This window comes from Acomys minous (genome assembly GCF_964271855.1).
Source record: "Acomys minous genome assembly, chromosome: 15".
Lineage (NCBI taxonomy): Eukaryota > Metazoa > Chordata > Mammalia > Rodentia > Muridae > Acomys > Acomys minous.
Genome location: NC_140497.1, coordinates 96,091,902 through 96,114,824, shown reverse-complemented (window position 1 = coordinate 96,114,824; position 22,923 = coordinate 96,091,902). Strand labels below are relative to the sequence as shown.

Here is a 22,923-nt window from a genome sequence, read left to right as displayed (position 1 = left end):
AAAGGCGTTTCTGCCAACAGACCTCCGAGGGATATGGCACTGTTGCCTTCCTCGGAGAGCTTTGAGGATAGATGGCTGCAGTCCGAGGCTGCTTGCAAGCACGATGCTACGACTCTCATCTTTGGACACTCCACATCTGGCTCTGCAGAACTGTCGTGTAATAGACCTGAGGGTCTTTTACATAAACACAGGAGCATTGAGGGCGACTCCAGACAGAGAAGGAAGGAGTCCTGTTGGTTGGCAAGGTGGCTGTGAAGTGGTAAAACTCTCCTCCCCTCTTTACATATGGCTGCAGACACATATGGCTGCTGTTGCGCTAACCTTTAGAAATAGGTTACCCAGTCCACGGGTTAGCAGTTCCGCTTAGGGAGATACCCAGCAGAAACGACAGCTTAAGTGCCTAGGAAAAGCTCCTTAGAGTACTTAAAACTCAGAAATGCCTTCATGCCACCGTCCGGTGAGTGGGTAAGTTAACTGTGGCATATCCATACGCCGGGAGGTTGTCAGACAATTACAAAGGCACAGTCACAGAAATACCCCCACAGGACAGATGAAACTTAAAATACTATGCTAAGTAAATGAGACGGATGCACAACTACGCATTATGCGATTGCATCTAAGTGAAGTGTATAAAATACATAAATACAGAGAGGCAAAAAGTTAAGTAAGTGCTTGCTTAGTGCTAGACAGGAAAGAAGAAAGTTGGGGTGATAGAGGCCTTAGAAAGGGAAGATAGAAATATTTTAAAAGTTAAATTGTGTCAACGGTTATACAGCCCTGTAACTATAATAAGAAAATTTGAATTATAATGTAAATTTGATGGTAATGAATTTTATCTCTTTTTTTTTAAAGTCCTTTGACCTGCCAGTGTCTAATTAGCTCATAGAGTCAGCTTTGCCCACCCCCTATCCTTTTTTTTTTTTTAGACCAAAGTTGCTTCATCTTTCAACTTAAACGCCGTTCTTTTTGTTACTCTCACTGGACAACTTGATTTGTAGCTATGGCATTGCACGGGTAGGCAGATTGCAATGGAGGCATGTTTGAGGAATGTATGTGGAAGGGCTGGAGTTGGGCTTTGTAAAGTCTATAGCAAATATTTAAGGCAAAAAAAAAAAAAAGTACCTTCACTTACAAACTAGCTGCAGAGTCCGCGCTGCCCCAGGCCCATCTGCGTGCCTAGCTATCTCAGCAGTCGGTCCCTCATAACATTCTCGAATATGAGGGAATTATGAAACCAGCCCTATTTGCCCTCAGCTTTTAGGGGCGCAGGATCAGCACTGGGGCTATGATTGCGCCCCCTTTCTCTAACATTTGATCAGGCCCCTGCCCCCAGGCGCCATGACTGAGCTTCTCCTGGGACAAGGTTTTCCTACTTTCCTTGGCAGAAGAGGTAACAAGAGTCTCCATGCCTGGAAGTAGTCACCAGCCGGCCGAGGTGGTGAGGGTTGTGCTCAGGGAGGGAAGAGGGGGACAGGCAGCCTGTGGGGACGATCTGTTCCTGGGGCGCTGCTCCCCAGGCCACTCTCTGCTGGCGTGAGAAGCGGGGGGAAGCGAGAGCTAGATTTAGGGTTTTTTTCATGTAGGACCATGCTTCTCATTCGTAATCACAGGCTCCGGGAAATAGCAGCTTAGGAGGGAACAGGAAACTGGGCAGAGACCTCTGAGTGAGTACAGAGGAGGGCAGAAGGGTCGGGAGGCCCCGGGATAGTAGATTGTCTATGTGTTGAATATGTGTTGCCACTTTCTTATCTTTAATTGAAAGACATTATTATTGTCACCACTGCATCATAATCATCATCATCCTATATATAGGTGGGGTGGGGGCGAGGCGGCACGTTCGTGGAAGCAAAGGGTGATTGTGGAGTCAGTTCTGTCCTTCCATCTTCACAAGGGTTCAAACTCAGGCCTCGAGCATTCCCCCCCCCCCCCCCGAGCCATCTTTCCGCCCCACATTAGCCGCTCTCGTCACTGTGACTGCTCCTTGTGCCTGTTGACTGCAGCCAACGCTGTTCTCCCCTGTGAGTCGGTACCTCAGGGCACTTCCTGGCTGTGAGAGCGTGTGCTGTGGGGAAGGAACCAGGTTTAATAAAGCCACCTGCCAGAGAGCGCGTAGCCCCTCATCGCTTGATGTATTTGCTTCTCCGCCTCATTCCAAAACAGGCCCCGGTGATCTCCCGACAACAGGTGTAGCAGCCCTGTAGGTCAAAGTGCAAAGTGATGCCGGAAGCAAGAGAGAACCAGCGTGTCGGCACTGCGCGGGTCTGCACCGTGGACCCCAGCTTCTCGGCTGTGGCAGATGGTTGTGTAACCATCTCTCGTCAGACCTTCGTGTGTGTAACTTGTCCATTCCTTGGCTCTTCCTAAGGGCAGGAAAGACCAGAGTAGGAGAAGGAGAAGGAAGCGAACACCCTAAAATGTTCCGCTGGCCTTTTAGCTGCTTCCTCAGTTCCAGATACCAGTGATGGCAGCTCTGCTGGGACAGGCCATGCTGGGCCACCCCCTTACCAGGCACACACAGGAACTCAGGTGGCCCTCTGCAGCCTGAGAGGAGCCTTGGCTCGTCTCTGTTTTAGTGGAGGAGGATGTCTGGGGTTTGGGGGGGGGGGTCATGCAACCAGTGGGTGAGTGGGCTTGCTCCCTCTGAACAGTGTCTGGTAGTGCTCTGTCTCCCCACTTTGAGGTGGCCAAGTGAGCCTTGTCAGTTAACTGGGGAGGAGCCTCTCCCAGAGAGGCTCACGTTTGTGTTCAAGCTTGTCACAGGAGCTTCCCGCTCTTGGGTTATTACCATCATTGTTTTAATGAGAGAGCTACAGTTGGTCTCTGTGTGGCAGGGCCTCTTCTTTGGTGTGGTTTAGGATTAGCATAGCAAATGCCAGTAATTATGAAATGCGGGGCTCAGGCTCAGGAGCCATTGCTGGCCTCACAAGGGCACCCCCTGGCAAGGGCTTGTTTTCAGCCTACTGTCCCCAGAAACTTTCTGTGGCGACCTGAGAGCCCTGACACTTCATGTGACTACACCCGCTTTAGCTGTGTGTGGGGAGACTTGCGCTCTGACGTCACATCTTCTGGTAGCCCCACCTGCTGCCTGAGTGGCTTTCCCACACTCACCTGTCTGTCAGCATCTAATGGTCCCTTCTGTTTCTGTGATGTTAATACAAGTCATCCTCGGCTGTACTTGGGGACTCAGGAAAGGGCCTTGCCTGAAGCCTTCCCACAAAAGAGCATGTATGCCCCTTCAAGGCTATGTACTGTACGTGTCTGGAGAACCCAGAAAGCAGAGCACCTCCAAACTCCCTGCATTTCTTCCCTGTGGGGGAGCATGCCTGTTTTGCTGCGGTCACTAAGGCCTTCCCAGTAGGAGTCTCTGTGTCCATACAGGAGGGAGCTAGCCCCTAACCCTGAGGAGATATTTGTTTGTCATCTCTTACATAGGAGTTTCACTAAGCAAGTGGTCAACTCAACTCCTCCCACAGAGACATAGTGATGAAAGTTGGTTTCCTGAAAAAAAAAAATTAATGTATGTGTTTGTTTCAGTGCTGGGGACCAAACTCAGGACCTTCTAAATGGTAGGTGTGCTCCCTCCCACCGCGTTACTGTAGTTTGGTGGTGTCTGGCAGTTAGTTCAGGCGCTGCTTGCTTCCCGGTGAGAATGCATGGACCTTGAGGTCAGAGGTTCCATTCTAAACAAGCTCCAACGACACGTGAGCCCTGCCTGTTGGCTAGGAGATCATCATCATGGGAGCAGGGAGGATCATGGGACTTGTCACCTCAGGGTAGCAGGATGGATGACTTCTAAAATCATCACTGGCCCCCAAATCTGTCTCTTTCCCTACTTTTAATGATTTCCTTCAAAGGGAGGTGTCACTGACACATGGGGCCAAAGACCCTCACTGGATAGGACACTCACATCATTGAAGAAGTGTCATCCCCTCTCCTAAATGATGGTGGGCGGTGTGACGGTGTCCGCCAGGCCTAGGCAGAAGAGCGGGGTGGGGGACAGCGATCTGAGCAGCTGGAGGTGACACTGCCCGCTCTGGTCAAGTCGGGGGCAGTATGTGTAATCTAAAACTACAGCTAAGGACTCTTCGAATCCAATCTTGGTGTTCTGGATGCCAAAATCAGAGGCGCTAGTCAACACTAGCCTTGGCAAACCAGGACAGAGGCTGGGCCGAGAAGTTAAGCAGCAGCCATACCAGACTCAGCTGGTTGCGTAGTTTAAACCCTGTAAGGGCTGCTCACACGGTGTAACCTCACCTAGCAGAGCTTAGGCCCCTGGCCCAGCAGGGGAGTTGAGCCAGGTAGCCGCCATTCCTCCAGCATGCGCCTTCAGTGCTGGGATGTGTCCCGCGCTGGTAGATGAAGCAAGTCTCTTCTTCCTGCCGCATCCTCTTCGGGAAGGAGAGGAGTTGAGCCTTGACCCCTTTAAATCTGTGCAGCAACAGTGTTTCCCAACCGGTGCACTGTTTGACATCCCTGGAGGAGGTTAGCGTCACAACCTTGATCTGTGCTCCTGCTGTCCTGCCCTGGGCCCCTCCATTTTCCTGGACTCTCGTTAGAATATGTTTCTACACGGGTGCCCTCCACATTTGAAAGTGTGATTTGTTTTCCCCCTTTAGCATTGCTCGTAGCATATAAAAGCCATAGACTAATGCCAGGAGCAGATCTATCGATCAGTCCAAGCTCCCCACCCCCCTACACCAGCTGGGCAGATGCCAGTGTGTGTGGGCCTAGGACCCCGTACTTGACATTTTGTTTGCAAATAAAGGGAAATTTACTACTAATAATTTTTAATTTGAAGACTCACGTTCCACAGCAGTGTTTATTATATTACCTCCCATCCTTCCCTTGACTGTGTTTTTGAAATATTTTTGTATAAGTTAGACGTACTCGGTTTACCTTTTTTGTCCCCCACTTTGGAGAGGCCGTGTGTGAACTTGGCCCCTTTGCCTCTAGGCAATGCCTCGTTCCTCCTGCGTTCCCCCCTCCCCGCCCCCGCCTCTCCTTTCTGAATTCCTGACTGGGTGAACACAAGGACAGCCTTCTACCCTCTCTGTTGTCTGATACCTGTTCTTCTTTGCTCACCTCCGGGTGTCATATATGGCGCCCTCTGACCAACTCATGGGCTGCTGGGGGCGGGGAGGGGCCAGACCAGAGGGTAAAGCACCAATTCATCCCCTGTCAGACAGCGCTGAGGAGGCAGCTGGGGCCCCTGGTCCCACCGAGAGCTCTCTCCACCACATTACACCCTCCCTCTGCCCTTCTACTTTTGCTGCCTTCCAAGAGTCCCTTTCCTGGCGGCGCTGCCATCTTGGTTGCCAGGCACTGTGTCAGTCTGCTGGTCTGGCTTCCTTTGCGTCTGTTTTCTGGTGTCCTCAGTTTCTCCTTTTTCCCTTTCAAGGGTTCTGGACTGAGCAGCCGTTGGCCTTATTTTTGTCCCTCTACTGTCCTGGGGATGGCTTGTCTGCTCTCAGGACTTGGGCTGTCACCCCTGCCTCTGACTCCTGACACTTAGGAGGCCCCTCCAGGGGAAGCACCAATGGGGTGTTGCTCACTTCACTTGCTAGTCCCACCTCAAGCTCCTGGGTCCCCGAGATGCAGCGGGGTCAGCCTCAGCTCTGCCACTTCCCCAAGTGCGGGCTTCTGATGGGCCCCTCAACTTCCCTCCTAGGAAACGGAGACGATGGTAGACCCTGTTTGAGAGATGCCCTATGCCCTTTGGGCTGGCACGTATGCCTGTCGGTCATCAAAATAACATTACTTTAAGATCCTGTCTCTGAAGTGGAATTTAAGAGCCTCTCTGTCAGTTCTCCTTACTCCAGCTTCCTGGTGCCACCAGCGTCACCATGCCATCTAAAATCTGAAGCATCTTAGATTTACCCCCTCCCTTCAAACCCTATCTCCATTTCCTGTGCAGTTGCCCTGGGATGTCTGTTCCTCTCTACTAACCGTGTGGCCTGCTTAGTCTCCCGGGACTGTCTTCTTCAACTGCAGGCCCTCCTCAGCCCCGTCTAGCTGAGAACTACTTCATAAACGCCATCTTCATAACCGATACCCCCACCATCGCTCCTTTGTGTACCTGTTCACAGACTCCCGGGTTGAACCCTGCGCGGCTCTTACTCACCTTTGTGTCCGTGGCACCTGCTCGAGGCTAACGAAGAGTAAGTGCAATCCAGCGTGACAGGTGATGTAACTTAAGGCGTTAACAAAGTTTTGCAGGAGCGCATGAAGGGAGCGGTAGTTCTAACTGGCGATGAGAGGGGATTCCCAGAGGACAGAGTGTTTTGTGGAAGGGCTTAGCCGTCGTCACGCAGATGTTGTCTGGCAGAGGGCGAGGCCACCGTACCACAGGGAAGACAGGAGACCGCACATGGAAGCGCAAGGTCTTTGCTGTGTGTGGCGTGGAGTGGCTGTCACCTTCAGACCAAATCCTGCTCGTGGTTTTATTTGCTTTTAAATAACTCTATTGCGAGGCAGTTTGCGTTCACTAAGTTTCACCTGTCTAAGATGAACAAGGCAGTGCTTTAGTATGTTCACGGAGCATGTGACAAGCAAGTGGGTCTGCTGATAGCCGTTGTCAATTTGGCAGGATCCTCTGTGAGGTTAACTGGTTGACTAAATGTGGCTGGTACTGTCCGTTCCAGCGGGGAGTCCTGCATTGAATGAAAGGGCGGATGGGAGCTGGGTGCAAACATTCACTGCCTCTGCTTCGGACTGTGGCTTCCCCGTGGCCGTGGCCGTGGCTGTGGCTGGGGCCGTGGCCGGGTGCTTGGAGGTCCTGCTGCCACACACTGTTCCCTCAAACTTCGAGCCACAATAAACCCTTTCTTCCTTCGGTTGCTTTTGTCAAGTGTTTAGTCATAGTCAGTACCTAATACAGCCCTATAATCTAATTTCACATTTCCATTATTTCTCAAAGAAAATTTGTCATTGCCCCATTTTTCTTTTCTTTTTCTTTTCTTTTCTTTCTTTCTTTTTTTTCCTGCTCAGCCCAACAACTGCTGATGTATTTTCTTGTTTCTGTTCTGGACAGTCATATAAATGGAGTCATGTAGCAGGTGATTTTTGTGGCTGGATTCTTCCACTTCACATAATGCACTCAAGATTCACGCATGTTTTTAATGTATATCTGTTAATTTTTTTTATTCGTGAGTAGCGTTCTACCATATGGATATATTATAATTTGTTTGTCCATTAATCAGTCTGATGTCTATTTTTGTAAATGAAGTTTTATTAGGACCCATACTGCTTTTTAATGTATTGCCTGTGGCTGTTTTCCTGTTATGCCAGGGTTGAACAATGTGTAAGCTACCCATGTGGCTTTTGAAGCCTTAGATATTTGCTTGGTCCTTTGTAGAAGTAGCTTGCCAACCCTGGGATAATAGTGGGGTTGGATTAGGGCTAAGAAGTGGAAGATGAGACTGGGACAGCCACATAAATAAGGGTTAGGACATAGTCACGTGGGTGGGCGGGTGAGGCTGGTGACAGCCCCTGTATCCTTGGAGACACTTCAGAGTGCCATGGGCCCAGCTGCTTGACTGAGGTAGGAGAATCGCCTAAGCCCAGGTATTCAGAGCCAGGCTGATCGACACACTTAGACACTGTTTATTTAAAAATATAAAAAAGATACAGGGCACAGCCTCGAGAGCTGAGTCCATTGTTCCGTACTTTTTGTTTGTTTGTTTTGTTTTTTGAGACAGGGTCTCTCTGTGTAGCCTTGGCTGTCCTGGACTTGATTTGTAGACCAGGCTGGCCTTGAACTCATGGTGATCCTCCTGCCTCTGCCTCCCAAGTGCTGGGATTAAAGGTGTGCTCCATCACGCCTGGCTTTGTTCCATACATTTATTCTCCTTTTTAAAATATGATTTTAAAGATTTATTTTTGATTGTGTGTGTGTGTGTGTGTGTGTGTGTGTGTGTGTGTGTGTGTGTGCGCGTGTGCGCGCCCACATGAGTGCAGGTGCTTAAGGAGGACATTGCGGGCATTGGGCCCTTTGAACCTGGAGCTGTAGGTGGTTGTGATCTGCCGTGTAGGCGTAGGAACTGACCCCTGAGTTAGCTCAGGAGCAGCAAGTGCTCTTGACCCCTGAGCCATCTCTCCAGACCCTGCTCCTGTTCTTCTCGCATGAGTCCCGTGCCCGTGCGTCACCTGGGAAGTTGACTCCTAAGCGTGGGAGCCAGGTGTAGGGACTCTCTTGCAGCGTGCCGGTTGGCCCACACCTGGCTTGTTTCTTACGTTACCCCATCCTGCAGTGCCTGCCTGATTGACCTGCACGGTGTCAGTGGACTTGGGCTGGGTTTTCACGCGCTCTCGGATAGTCTTCCTTAGTTCAATGTCAATTCATCCAGCTCACCATTTACTCTAAAGCCTGCAGGGTTCTGTTTCAGGCTTTCTGAGGTCCGTTCTAGACCCTGACTGCATTCTTGTTTCTTCCTCAGGGTTTAGTCATTTGCTAATAAACTAGGTAGTCTTTCCCTCAGCCGGGTAGAAAGCTATAAATAGTTTGTGTGTGTGTGTGTGTGTGTGTGTGTGTGTGTGTGTGTGTGTGTGTGTGTGTGTGTTTTCCTCTGTGCTGCTCCCTTGGGTAACTCATTTGATCTGAGCCCGGTTTGAAGTCGTGCCATGTGGAATGATCTGTCCCTGTGGTGGTGGTGGGGACTCCCAGCCAGCTCTTAATTAATTTTGATTTTTTTCCAATAGAGAGAATGTGCTTTACTCTAGTGTCTTCTTAAATAACTAATAACTTGATTTTTTTTTTAATTTTGTTTTCTTCCTTGGTGACTACTTAAAATATCCTGCCTATATAGTAATTTGTTCCTTGTTTAATGTGGCTCTTCCTTTGTTTACTCTGGACTCCAGTCTTTGTAGCTTGTTTTCTAAGGCAGCTCAGAAGTTGGACTTGGCAGTGTCTTCCAAGCCTTACCCACCAGAACCCTACAGGAAGTTGTGCGTCGGCCAGAAGAATCTGTTTATTTAGAGCGTGGTGTCCAGCAGGAGCAAAGCCATTTATGAGGGTCTGGTCTTAAAGACGCAGGGGCTGGGTTGGATGGCCCGTGAGTCTGACCTCCTCTGCACTCATGTGCCCTGGCTTTTCTCTCTGCCTTACCAGGGAACTGTAGCCAGACCTCCGGCTATCCAGGCGGTCCTGTTTGAAAGGCTAGCATGCTAGGTAACCCATCTTAAACTTGAACGAGTTGGGCTTGTTTTTTTTAACAGAACCAAAGCTGGCTTTTGTAAGGATTCCGCTGTAGGTGAGGGTTTTACAGAACTCAGGACCTGGGTGAGTCCCTGCCTTCCCCCACGACACTGACAATAATACTGCTGTGAAGGCATTTTTCAGTCCCAATGTGAAAGTTCTCCGAGTGAAGCCAGAACGTTTCTCTGTGTTGGAGGTGAAGGATGAGGGGGAGAGTGGCCGAGGGAAGATGCCTTTGTAGGTGGTTTCAGCTCCTCCTGAGGGAGAGACTAGAGGAGCTGTGCATGCTGCAAGCCAACGCCAGAGCCGGCATCAGGGCCCAGAGTCACTGCAGCCTCTTGCCTGGAGCCCAAACGTCCCGTTGTGCACATTAACCTTAAATTTGTATTTGCCGGCATGCATGAACACACAGATCCTTTGTGGGTTCATCTGCCTGGCCTTGGGCCTGCCCCGGCCGGCAGCGTCTGTGCTCAATAGCTGGGTGCTGGGTTGAGTGATAGCTGTCTTAAGAGCCTTCGAGGTAAGTCTGGCCTCACTTGTGTGGGGAGCAATGGCTGCTGAGGGCTGGCAAATGACAGGTGGGACGGGGAGGGGACGCTGCGCTCCTTGGAGCCTGCTAGCCATTCCCATGGGTACTTTAATGGCCTCACTGTCCTTTGGGTTTCGGTGGAGTGCAAATTGAGATCTCTTGCTTCTGACAAACTTCTGACAGAGACAGTGAGTGACTTGATTAAAGCCTTAGGTGAGCTTAGCGCCTCGTTAGGCCCCAAACAATGCTTCTCTTTCCCATTACGCCTCTCAGCTCAAGTTTTACAGTACAGCAGCAGTGTTGTGTCCGGGAGCCAGAGGTTTCTGAAGGTGCAGAGAAGGCAGGGTAAGGGAGACAGGTTCTGTCAGGATGACTTGCTCCTGTGTGACGTGTGAGGCCTTTGGGCTGAGGCCTTCCTTTTATGGTGTTAGTTTAGTTCCCCTTTAAAATAATAATAACAACAACAACAATAATAAAAAGTATGGGATGTGTGTGTGTGAGAGAGAGGGGGGGTGGAGGGAGAGGGGTGAAAGTGTGGGTGTTTATGTGGAGGTTGAAAGCACAACTTTCGGGAGTCAGTTCCCTACTGTGGGTTCTGGGCCCCGACCTCGGATCGCTGGACTTTTCACATCAAGTGATTCAGGTCACTGAGCACATGACAACCATAGCCACTCTTCTTGCTGCTGTGACAAAACACCTGGCTGGTGCCTCTTAGGGAAAGAATGCTCACCCTGTGAGGGAAACCGAGGCAGTGGGCGCTGCCTCTGGCTTTGGTGTCCAGCGCCCCAGGCTCATCGCTCATGTCTTGGCTGACTGGGAAGCAGAGAAGAAGAGTGGGGCAACCATAAGGCCCATTCCACCCCTACCCTATGCTCCGTTTCTTAGGCCACAGCTGGGGCCCCACCACCCGAAGGTTCCACAGCTCCCTGAGCAGCTTGGCTGTCTGTTTGTGTTTCCTGCTTTCATGATTTTGAAGAGCAGCCTCCCCTGCCCCCCCCCACCACCCCCCACCTCCCGACTGAACGTTAAGATAGTAAGACTCCAAACGGTAAAGGCACCCTTGTGAACGAGAGCTTTCCTGAAAGAATCGTGTTCATTTTTAATGCCGTTAAAGATCTAATTCTCAGTGTTTTAATTGGAAGCTGTTCAAATTTCCCCAAATCATAAAATCTTTCGAAGCCTGCTCCAAGTTACCTTTTATTGATTCAGCTTTCCTCCTATTTGCATTTTAAAAAGCCCAACTTGTTTTCTTGCAAAGGGGGGGTGGGGAGTGACTTGTGTGTGTTAGGGACCCATGGCTTGCCGTGAGCTTTTTAGGTGTGGTGTTGGAGCAGCATGCAGGGGTTAATCTCCGCCACGTGTTCATATATGTTTCCCAAACACTTCTCCTGGCCTGGTACCGTGACTGTGCATGTGTCCCGCATGTGTTTCCTATTTTTTATGACTCATACTTACGGCACTCGTAAAGATTTCTTCTTTATCTTGGCTCTGAGTAGTGAGCCGGCGTGCACACTTCCAGCAGAGATGTGGGATTTTGCATGTAACGCTGAGAGAGGCCCCTTGCAGGGCACAGCGCAGTTGTCTACACATGCTGAGCACTGCTTACTCCCTGCATGGTTCAGAAACTCTGTTTTTTGTTTTATACTGTACTTTTGTCTTCTAGATTCCAACCCTCCCCCCCCCCCCATTTTTGTCAGGAAGTTTGCTGCTAATGAGTGAGGCTACCCCGGGGGTGGACAGGAGAAGCCAGCCGCTCTGTTCCTGTCCCTTGCTGGTAACTGTGGTTAAGGGTTCAGTGGAAGGAAGAAATGGAAGCAATTAACTAAAAATGACATTTATGACCTGTGGCCACAAACACATACATTACGGGGGCTGGGGGGGTTCCGTCTTGGGTTTAGAGAAATGGTCAGACCTGAGACACAGCTGGCTTTAGTCTACTCAGATGAATCTAAGACAAGGATGACAACTGATGACAGGACAGCTGTGTGTGTGTGTGTGTGTGTGTGTGTGTGTACTGTGTATGGGTGAGGCTGTGTGTTTGTCTGTGTCTCTGTGTGTGTCTATGTGTGTTTATGTATTTATGTGTTTGTGGGGTGTGTATGTGACTGTGTGTGTCTGTGTATATGTCTCTGTGTGTCTGTGTGTGTGCATAGATGTGTGTAACTGTGTGTTTGAGGCTGTGTGTTTGTGTCTGTGTATATGTCTATATGTGTTTGTGATGTGTGTGTGTGTGACTGTGTTTCTGTGTCTCTCTATGTGTTCATACGTGTGTGTAACTGTATGTGAGGCTGTGTGTTTGTGTCTGTGTGTGTCTTTATGTGTTCATATGTGTATGTGTGTATGTGTGTCTGTGTGTGCATGTGTGTGTGTGTAACTGTGCATGTACACACTTCTATGCATGTACCTGCTGCTGTGTGTATGTATACCACCCTAACGTAAAAGTCACATGCCCCGCCTAGAGCTTTGCTCCCTGGGGATTATGTTCTTGGTGCCTGTTAGGCCAGTGCTCCCAGGAAGTCCCCTCGAATTTCTTCCTGACAGACCATTAACATTTTTTCTGCAAGTACACGAGTCGCTATATATTGTGACGGGCACGCCAGGGTTACAGAGCTGAAGAATTTACAGACGATCAATCTCCACGCAGAAGAGAACAACGTCTTGTTAACTCTAGTCACCCCATGGGTCACCTCTGTGAACTGTGCAGTACACAGAGCCTGCAGATGTGGACACCCACCTTCCAGCGGGGAGGTTATCTGGGAGGCCCACGAGCTATCACGGGGGCGGGGGGTGTAGAGGGATGGGGTCACAAACCGAGGGGCTGGAAGAGGCAACCAGAAACTGCTCTTCCAGAGGCCATGAGGAGAGAATTCCGGCCTTCAAAACCAGAGGGAGCAGTCTTAAGTCATTATGGTCTTGACTACTTGGAGTGGCAGCCACATGGGGTGTGGAGGGTTTACCAGTTTGGAGAGTTAGTCTGAGTCCCGCACAGCCCTGGCTCCCCTCATGGGTTGCCCATCTCTGAAAAGAACACTATCAGATGCTTGTGAAAACCCAAGCCCTGGAATTACCTACAACTTCTAGGTTTTCTAAGATGTCGTAACCGCTCTGCTTCCTTCCACCTTGAGAGTCTCCTCTGAGTGTGCCCGTGTTCCACCCGACACATTGATGTTTGGGATGTAGCCATTTCTACCCCAATCTTAGGGGTTTGGGGTAGCGCTCACATTGGAAACCAGGTTTCTTGCTTTGGCCTCTCTCTGCCTCAGTCCCTGCCGTAATGACACAGTCTGCTTCGTAGGGTCGCTGTGACAAAGAAATAATTAAAAGATGACAGGCCGACGGTGGCTGGAGTCAGGCCGTCACCCAATAAATGCCAGGCGCTATCTTTATTGGCTAATAAGGTCTCGTTCTCTGAACTTGATTCTTTAACAACTGAGGCCCTATCGCAAGGCCCACCCATTCATATTTTTAAGCTGGTTTCTCATATCTAGAATAAAACCTACATTCCCTTCCAGGGTCCCAGTGACCTGCCAGCGCCTCTCCCGGCATTTCACCGTTTGCTGATCACTGTATTTGCATTGTCAGCCGTGATGCCTGCCTCCCCTCCTTGCGGGGGCTTGGAGCATCTTTCCCAGTTATCTGGGAGATTTTTTTCTCCCCTGTATTCGTCGCCAATCACCCATTTACAATACCCGTCTCCCTGTCCCCCTGCACTCAGCCCCGCCACAGTATACAACCTCGTTTTATGCTTAGAATAGTTTGTATCATCATCTCAGAGTCATTTTTAAATAAGCTGGTTTCTGTCTCTTCAGGGAGAATACCCAAGCTAATACAGATTTTTTTTTTGGGTCCACTGATTCTTACTAAAGCAATGCCCAGCACATAGTGAGCGCTGAAATATTTATGAAATAATGTTCTGAGTAAGCAAATACAAATTTTGATACACAGTTTAGCCTTAGCAAATATGTTAAATCTGGCAATAACATGTACTGATTTGTTACATATTTGTTTGCTTAATTTTTGAAGACAGTGCCCTTACTGTATAGCTCAGACCAGCCACAAGCATTCCATCCTCCTGACCAAGCCTCCCGAGTCTTGGAATTGCAGGCAAACTTGACCACGTTCGCAATTTTGTATTCGGAAAATTCTCATTAATTATTATTATTTTTTTTGGAAAGTCTGGTCACTAACAGCTGACTATGTTAGGGGTATGAGATTTGTTTTGTTTTGTTTTTAATCAATACACAGGGCTGGAGAGGTGGCTCATCAGTAAAGAGCACTGGCTGTTCTTCCAGAGGACCCAGGCTCAGTTTCCAGCACCCGCATGGCAGCTCACAGCTAACTGTAACTTTCATTCCAGGGGATCTGACACCCTCACACCAGTGCATATACAAAATATTATTACACTCATTATTTGTATGTGTATGTGTGAACACATCTCGGTATAGCAGAAGACAGCTTGTGGGGGACCCCAGGATCAAGCTCAGGTTGACAGGCTTGGTGGCAAGCCCCTGTAGCTAATATGCCGTCTCTCTGGCCCCAGTAGTTCTGAGCCAAGGCTTCACGGCATAACAGACAGCTTGGCGTCGACCTTGAATGACCTTCCTTTTGCTGTGCTGATGTTAGGATGCAGCCCCATCTCCTTGTTTAGGTTTAGTAGTATGTGCACAGAGCCATGTGACGCCCTTTTCTTCTTTATAGGAACAAACTGGTGAGAACAAACTATTAAGGTCTCCTTCAGCGCTGTTGGTTTCTGAGTCTGCACTGGAAATTAAGATTTTTAATAAAACTAGTCCAGGCCCCCAACATGAAAAATTGAACAATTTTGCCTCTAGTGAGAAACACCAGTAGAGCATTAGAATTGAAAGTGCTTCTGGAATTGGCAAACTAGAAAAATAGTCCTTAAAGAGACCCTCAGCAGAAGTGGTCAGGGAGCCACCTCATAGCTCAACTGGTGACTTAAAACAAAAGACTTAGATGCCACAGGGTGCAGAGACCTGGGGTTGTGTTTCCTTTCAATACTTGGAAAAACACTGTTGAGTTCAATGCTTAGCTCTTCCTCAAGGGTGAGCATTTCATGGTTTTCCCAAGTGCCCTACTGCCCCGTCAGGACAGAGTGCCCTCTCGAATCTCTCCCTCTTTCTTTTGTTTATTGAATTCTGGATGATTAGAGGAACTAATCGTTTCAGTTTGCTGAGCAAAAGGCCCTCTCTACAGAAATTAGAAGCAGGCCTTTGGACGGTGAACCATGCAGCCTTCATGGACTGTGCGCAGAGCCTTATGGGTAATGATGAGAGAAGCAGGCTTGGAGCTCACGATTGCTCCTGCCAGGGAGAAAGAAGACTGTGTGATCAGAAAGGACAGAGACCGAGAAGTGTAACGTTGCCTCAAACACACACACACACACACACACACACACACAAACACACACACACACAACAGGAACCTAACCACACAGCCTTAATCACCTCCAGCTGGCCTGAGATAAACAAGGGCTAAGTCACAGAGCGTGTTGGAAGAGCCCCGGCTGGAGTAATTGGACCCAGGTGTGTTAACCTGGCACTGCTTTTTGGAGGTGAGAATTTGGAGAAGTTTGAAATAGGGATGTGGTTTGGCTAGGGGCTGGAGACAGAATTTTCCAAGACCAGAGTGGCGACCGGTAAATAAAACAGAGCAGAGCTGAAGATGAAATGCGCTGAGGGCCTCAAGTGCCCCCACGACCCTGACAGCTTGTGCCCGCCCGCCGGTCCTGCTGGAGTCTGTGCAGAGGCATGGCACGGCATCCAGCTGTACTTTGGGTCATTATGGCCAGCTGGGTTGATACGTTGAACACTGGGCAGGGTGGCTGAGGATCTAAGGGGAGGGGTATCTTTAAGCCCCTGAACGTAAACACTTGTCCCTAACCCTCCCAGCTGTTGCTTTCCCCGGGAACCAGGGAAGCCATTCCTTGCTTTGGCCTAGTGTTTCTGATGTTCCTGGCTCGCCAGAGCTCAGCACAGAGCATAGGTGATTGCATTTTTACTCAGAACTTTGGAACAGATGAGGCACAGGTGAGCTGCTGGATAAAGGCAGAGATCTCAAAATCTTTCTCGGTCGGATCCAGAACCTCTGAAAACCGCAGCTGCTATTGCAGAGCGGGGTGCAGACCTGCCCAGGCTCTCAGGGGCTGGTTTAAAGAGTGAGGCGAGCCGGCCAGAGCGCAGCGACTGCACCTGCCCTGCCCACGCTCTTTCTCCTCACCCTCTGCTAAGCTCCACGCCCCAAAGGGGGAAGGAAAGGTCCACAAATTGCAGATGCCATTAGTTCTCTACTAGGAGGAGAACACAGCTGTCACTCAAGCTCAGGGATCTGTAGGTGCGAGGGAATGGCATCACCCAAGCGCTGGGAGCCACAAGCAACCATTAGGAGTTAAAAAAAAAAAAAAAAACAAGTGGTCTGTGCCATCTGCTCAGCACAAGGGCTATGTTCCGAGGCCCATTACACAGACTTGGAAATGGAGGCTACCCGTGCTCACGGGGACTCGGGCGTCTCCTAAGATGAAGCTCACGGGCCCGGTGAGAGGCTGTGGCGCCATAGGCTTCCCCCAGCTGGGGATGGTTCTTCAACCATGAAACCATTATTGCTGAGTCCCTGGTGCTCGCCCAGCACAGAGCCAGGCACTGTCAATCCTGACGTCCATGACTTAAAAGTTTTGCCAAACAGCGAGAACACGCAGTGGATGACGGAGCAACAGCCCCTCTTGCTCTCTGCCTCACTTAGGCTAGCGCCCTTCTCTGCCTTTTTTTTTTTTTTAAATGTGGCTTTCAGTGTTGCTCTGGATTTTGCCTCTTGAGTTAGTCACACTGGAAGCAAATCTCTGAGCTGCTGTGGGAGTTAGATGGGGCGACATGAGGAGCTCAGGAGGGGCAGGTTGGGGGCCGTGGATCAGGACTGACGTTCTATCCAAACATCTCTCTTGACTGGGTTATCTGTACCAAAATATTACTAAACAGCCTGGAGACCTCAGGGAGAAGACCGTGGCGTTGGATCTGGAAAGTTGTATTGGGAAATGCTTCAGTAGAGCTGTGTGTTGGTCACACCCTCCCAGACTCAGCAGTGTTGGGTGAGCATCCTCCGGCTGAGGCAGGCTCAGCCAGGAAGGGCGCGCTCACTCAGTCCCCAAGTTCTGGCCTATCCTGACTCATTGGAAAACATTGATTACTTTGATACAAGGGCCTTTAGAGGGAAGCCTTTCCATAGGCTTTCTGTTTTCTCTTCCCTTTGTTTTTGTTTTTTCTTTGTTTTTATAAAAGCGTAAATGAAACAGTTGTCCTGGTATTGGGGGTGAGGCTTAACCCCACATGGCAAGCAATCATCAAGCAATGGCGCCACCACGCCCGGCTTCCATCTTAGTCTTTTGAGACAAGGTCTCAGCAGTGTAGCTCAGGCTGGCCTTGAATACATGACCTATCTAGTACTAGGATTGTGGTGTGTGCCACCACATACGTCGACTTGGCTGCTGCTTCATATTCCTAAGTCTCTGCTAACCAGTGGTGACGAGCTGCCTCTGAATTGTAGACACAGAGTCTGTGTTTCACAACAAGACCTGTGGCTGTAAGAGATGGGAACAGTCCACTGGCTGCACAGGTAGGAGCCAGGTGATGAGTGGGTGACGGGTCCCCCATCTCTGTTACACCACAGCCTGCTATGTGAGTTGGACACCCAGAGACCCTCAGGGTGGACACCTGGAGTGGACTGTCACAAACTCTCTTCTCTCACTAAAAGTAAGGTTTTATTATGTCTCTGGTTTCGTTCTACAGGATTTCTTACCAGTGTTCTCACAGCGACCGGGCCCACTAACGGATTCTGATCTCACTCTCTTCATCCTCTGCTCCTGGAGCAGCCGAGGGAGGGACTGCTTGGAGAGTATGTAGTATGTGTGCCAGGAGGGAGTAAGCAGTGGGCGCCACAGGGACCGTCTCAGCTCCACACTTTGTTCCTAACAGCACCCTAACCTGGAGTTGCCTTTGTCCCCCTCAAGAAAGATTTGTGCCATCAAAATTATACTTCAAGATACTGGCAACACAACTGTGTCATTTTCATTTACTCTTGACTTTTTTTAAAAAAAGATTTATTTATTATGTATACAGTGCTCTGCCTGCATGTACTCTTGCAAGCCAGGAGAGGGCGCCATATCACATTACAGATGGTTATGAGCCACCATGTAGTTGCTGGGAATTGAACTCAGGACCTTTGGAAGAGCAGGCGGTGCTCTTAACCACTGAGCCATCTCCCCAACTCTTGACTTTTTTTTAAAAACCATATTTGGATATATTAGAGGCTATATATTTCAATACTAAATAGAAAAAAAATTTTTTTTCAATCTTCCTGAAGTCCATTCTCAACTCCTCCTGTCAAAAAGCATCTCTGAAAGAAATTAGCAAGACCAAATAACTGAGCTCGTCCTGAGGGCCACCCCTTGTCAGCACCAACTGCTTTGACAGACACCACGAAGGGCAGTTGCTCTTGGGAACTGTAGTTCATCATTTGGTTTGCTTCTGCCCAACACAAAAAGCTCCAGGGCAGTACTGTCCCGAGTAAGTTTGGAAAAGGAAACACTGGGACACGTTCACACCGGTCAGAGAAACTGGCTAAATCCATTTATGGATCTTCTCAGTTATAGAAAGGAGACTGGCCGCTCTTGCTCTCAAGTTTTCACTTTGTATTCGCTCTCGTCGATTGTCCCTTGTATACTTGCACAAACAAATTAGTGTGACTTAGCATAGTGATGACTTAGCCACAAAGAGGCGCCTGTTGGTCCTCACCGACATCCATCCCCAAATTTCTGTGTTGAAGAATTGCTACTGACTCCGTCAGTCCTGGTGTTGCCAGTGACCACGTATGGGACGTGCCGAGTGGGAGCTGGTGACGATCTGGCCACAGAGCTGAGGTGGCCAGCCTTGCTGGGCAAGCACCATTACCCACTGAGTTATCTTGATAGCTCAAGAGGTTTTTCATTTTGTTTTCTTAAATCTGCAAGAATTAATGCATTCAGGGTCATCTTGGGATAAAGTCTAACATTTTATCAGGAAAACCACTCGCCTTGTTCTTTAACCCAGCGCTGGGACCGACGTCTGTTCTAGAACGCCTGGGTAATTTGTTCTAATGACATACATTTTTACCCTGGCTTGTCTTAGACCAGATTTGAAGTGGTTGTTTTGGAAATTGTGCTGTGAGGTTCTGTGTAGACCTTCACGCTGGGGCAGGAGGTTCAGCCTGGCAAATCCGTGGCCCCTGATATGCATCTTTCATAACAGAGCGTTGACGCTTGACTGGAGACCTTGGAACCAGCACAACAGCACAGGGCTTGGGTGCAGGGTCAGCTTTGATCGTCTTTCAATTCCGGTGCCCTGGCCTTTTCACAGCGTCCAGATTGCTTTACCAGAGGTATGGGCTAAAGCCCATGGGCTGTTTTTGTAGTCTGGTTGCTATGGTGACTTGTAGCCTTCCATGGAACTTCTGTCTCCAGGGAAACTGAAAGCCTTGCAGCTCTCCCAACCTTTCTGGTGTCGTACCTGGTAGAGGTCTTCACCAAGCTTGTATCAAGCCCAGCAGTGGTTGGTTTATGTCAACAGATACTTGGAAACACAGCGTCTCACCCACAGAATGTGGTATTTCCAAACAAACGGCTCCCTGTCGCTGTCCAGTGCCCTACGGGGCCTTTGAAGCACCTCCAAGCCTGGCTGGAGGCAGAGTCAAGTGAGATCTGGGAATAAAAGGGTCTTAGGAAGGTGATGGAGCTGCGAGAAGGAAAGTGTGCACATGAGGGAGGGAGCTTGCCAGACGTGTGTAGCCAGTGAGATGGAGCTGGCTTAGGGAGAGGGTGTGGCGAATTTGAATTTGGAGGACCGTTAAGGCAGGCTCAGCTTCTTTCCATAGGAACCAAAAGAAGAGGGAACAGTTGTTGGTGACTCTCACAGGGGAGGTGTAAGGCTAGAGCACTTACCGTGTGCCTCTCGGCATTCTGAGCGACTGGCACAGATCACGTCTTTCTTTAATCCTCTGACACCTGATAAAGTAGGTACAGTAATCGCCTCCATGTCAAAACTGGTAACAAACGAAGCACACGTACTCGAGGTAAACTGAAGGCGTTAGGCTGGTCAGGGGAGAGCTGAGGTTCCAGTCCGGAGCTGGTCTCTGAGTCACGAGCCCTCACCACCTGGTCAAAGTGCCTAGAATCTAGGAAGGAAGGCAGAGTGACCCGAAGCATCACATTACGGGAGATGCCAGCCGCGGTGGGATAGATTAGGTTTTGTTTCAGAATGTGTTTGTGAGTTCACTTATTCATTTGTCCCACGCTCATGAGTTTCCCTCTAAACTCCAGGGATTGAGCCGGGCGCTGAGGTGGTGAAGCAGTGCTGAGCGCCCGTGCCAGTCAGCTTCACCTCTGCGGTGCAGCGCCCAGGCTCATTCGTTTTCAGAGATGGAAGACTTGGCTCTCAGCTTTGGGGGGATCTAGTCCTTAGTTGACGGATTCTCTTGAGTCTGTAGTGGAGTAGCACAATTTGAGACAGTTCACGGCACACCAAAACAATTCACCTAATCAGCCAGGAGGCAGAGAGGTGGAGTTCAGGATCCCACGGCCCCCATCGGGGCTTGCTTTTCTGTGTCATCTCTCTAGCCCTTTATTAACTTTTCAACTATAACCATAAGAAGTCAAAAAAGTAGATACGACTATTTGTTGTTTTGTTTTGCTTTTAGATATAGTGTAGAGAAATCATGTGACTAAGGGAACAACTGAGCCTTACTCATCAGGTGTCCACACTGTCCTCGTGTGTGCAGCGTTGTCTTACTCATCCACGTATCCACACTGTCCTCGTGTGTGCAGTGTTGTCTTACTCATCCACGTGTCCACACTGTCCTCGTGTGCGCAGTGTTGTCTTACTCATCCACGTGTCCACACTGTCCTCGTGTGTGCAGTGTTGTCTTACTCATCCACGTGTCCACACTGTCCTCGTGTGTGCAGTGCTGTCTTACTCATCCACGTGTCCACACTGTCCTCGTGTGTGCAGTGTTGTCTTACTCATCCACGTGTCCACACTGTCCTCGTGTGTGCAGTGCTGTCTTACTCATCAGGTGTCCACACTGTCCTCGTGTGCGCAGTGCTGTCTTACTCATCCACGTGTCCACACTGTCCTCGTGTGTGCAGTGCTGTCTTACTCATCCCCGTGTCCACACTGTCCTCGTGTGCGCAGTGTTGTCTTACTCATCCACGTGTCCACACTGTCCTCGTGTGTGCAGTGTTGTCTTACTCATCCACGTGTCCACACTGTCCTCGTGTGTGCAGTGCTGTCTTACTCATCCACGTGTCCACACTGTCCTCGTGTGTGCAGTGTTGTCTTACTCATCCACGTGTCCACACTGTCCTCGTGTGTGCAGTGCTGTCTTACTCATCAGGTGTCCACACTGTCCTCGTGTGCGCAGTGCTGTCTTACTCATCCACGTGTCCACACTGTCCTCGTGTGTGCAGTGCTGTCTTACTCATCCCCGTGTCCACACTGTCCTCGTGTGTGCAGTGTTGTCTTACTCATCAGGTGTCCACACTGTCCTCGTGTGTGCAGTGTTGTCTTACTCATCCACGTGTGCTGCATTCCTGTGCAATTCAAACATCCACACACAGAGAGAACATATTCATAAATAAAAATACACTTTTTTTAAAAAAAATAGGAGAGATTTAACAATACTTTAAAAACAATTAATGCCTCTTGTAAAGCTATTTTAATTTCAGAATCTTGACTTTTAAGCAAGTGGCAAGAGTCCCTTGGATCCCCGTACCCCTTATTAAGAACAGTATGCCTTGGAACTATCAAGGCAGCTTTCCAAACCCTTTGTGAAATACCAAAGCGTCCTCATAATTTTCATTTTAAGTTACTATCATTTTATTTTGACACTCACTATTGAGAAACAATCTCCAGGACATTGCCAAATGTATAAAATGTTAAAAATGTAGAATGTTCCAAAATGTACAAGATGTTAAAAAGCAAATGTGGGGGCCAGGTGTGGTGGCTCACACCGTTAATCATAGAACTCGGGAGGAAGAGGCAGGCGGATCCCTGTGAGTTCGAGGCTAGCCTGATCTACAAGCGAGCCCAGGACAGCCTGGGCTATACAGAGAAACCCTGTCTCAAAAAAAATAAATAAATAAAAAAGTAGCAAACATTGTTTTTTGTTTGTTTGTCTGTCTGTAAAGAAGGTATGGGGTTGTCAAGCTCCAGGTTAGGAGCCCTCATTGGCCGTTCAGTCTGTCTTAGACCTGACTCACGAAACCCCTACCTCTGTGTTGATGGCTACTATTCAGTCCTCCCAGAATCCTCTAGGACAGTCAGTTTCCGCTGCCTGTGGCATCACAGCTCCACGTTCGTGGGGACCCTGGGGCTCAGTGCCTCCGGGTTCTCAAGGCTTAGGTCTTGGACTGGAAGTCACACAGCATCCTCGGCCGGTTTCCCAGCTATAGATCCCAGGACTTCTCAGCTTCCGTAATTTCATGAGCTAATTCCATGGCAAAGCTCCTTTCAGGTAGATGTTCCTCTGTGTCAGAGGCCCAGCACGCGCTGGAAATGCATGTAACATCCTGAGTGTCACGTCTTAGCCGCACAGAAACTCCAGAATGCCAGTTACCTGCTTCTGTGACCCTGCCTGCTACCCACCGGCATTGGGAAAGAGTTTTCTAGCACAAATCACTGGCTTTTGCATAAAGATAACATTTGGGAGCCTGAACATGAGTGAGATGTGGTTGCTGTACCTTTGCAATCCCCACTACTCAGGAGATTGAGGCACAGGGAGTCTGAAACACTTGACACTGTCCTGAACACAAGCAAATCTGAGGCTAGTCTGGGTGATATAGCAAGACCCTATCTCAAAAAACAAAAACAAAAACAAAAACCACCAAATGAGGAGGAAGAGATGGAGGAGGAGGGAGGGGGAGAAGAGGAAAAAAAAGAAAAGATTCTCCAAGCGTGGTTTCCGTCACAGCCCTGTGACCGGGGTCTTATCTGTGAGATGTTTATGCATCCCTGAAGAGCGCTGATTAATACAGGCATTTTAGCCATTTTGAAGTGTGCAGTTCAATGATGTTTGTATATTTAAAGTGTTGTGCAACCAGGGTGATCGTCCAGAAGAAACCCAGGCCAGTAACTCCTCGTTCCTCAGCCCAGCATCTGCAACT

At 49.3% G+C, this 22,923-nt stretch overlaps 1 protein-coding gene across 1 annotated transcript in view; it reads left to right on the top strand.

Annotated features, from left to right (window-relative positions):
• Positions 1–22,923, top strand: part of TGFBR3 (transforming growth factor beta receptor 3) — a 170,347-nt gene that overhangs the window by 64,349 nt on the left and 83,075 nt on the right. The gene's annotated exons all lie outside the window — the stretch shown is intronic.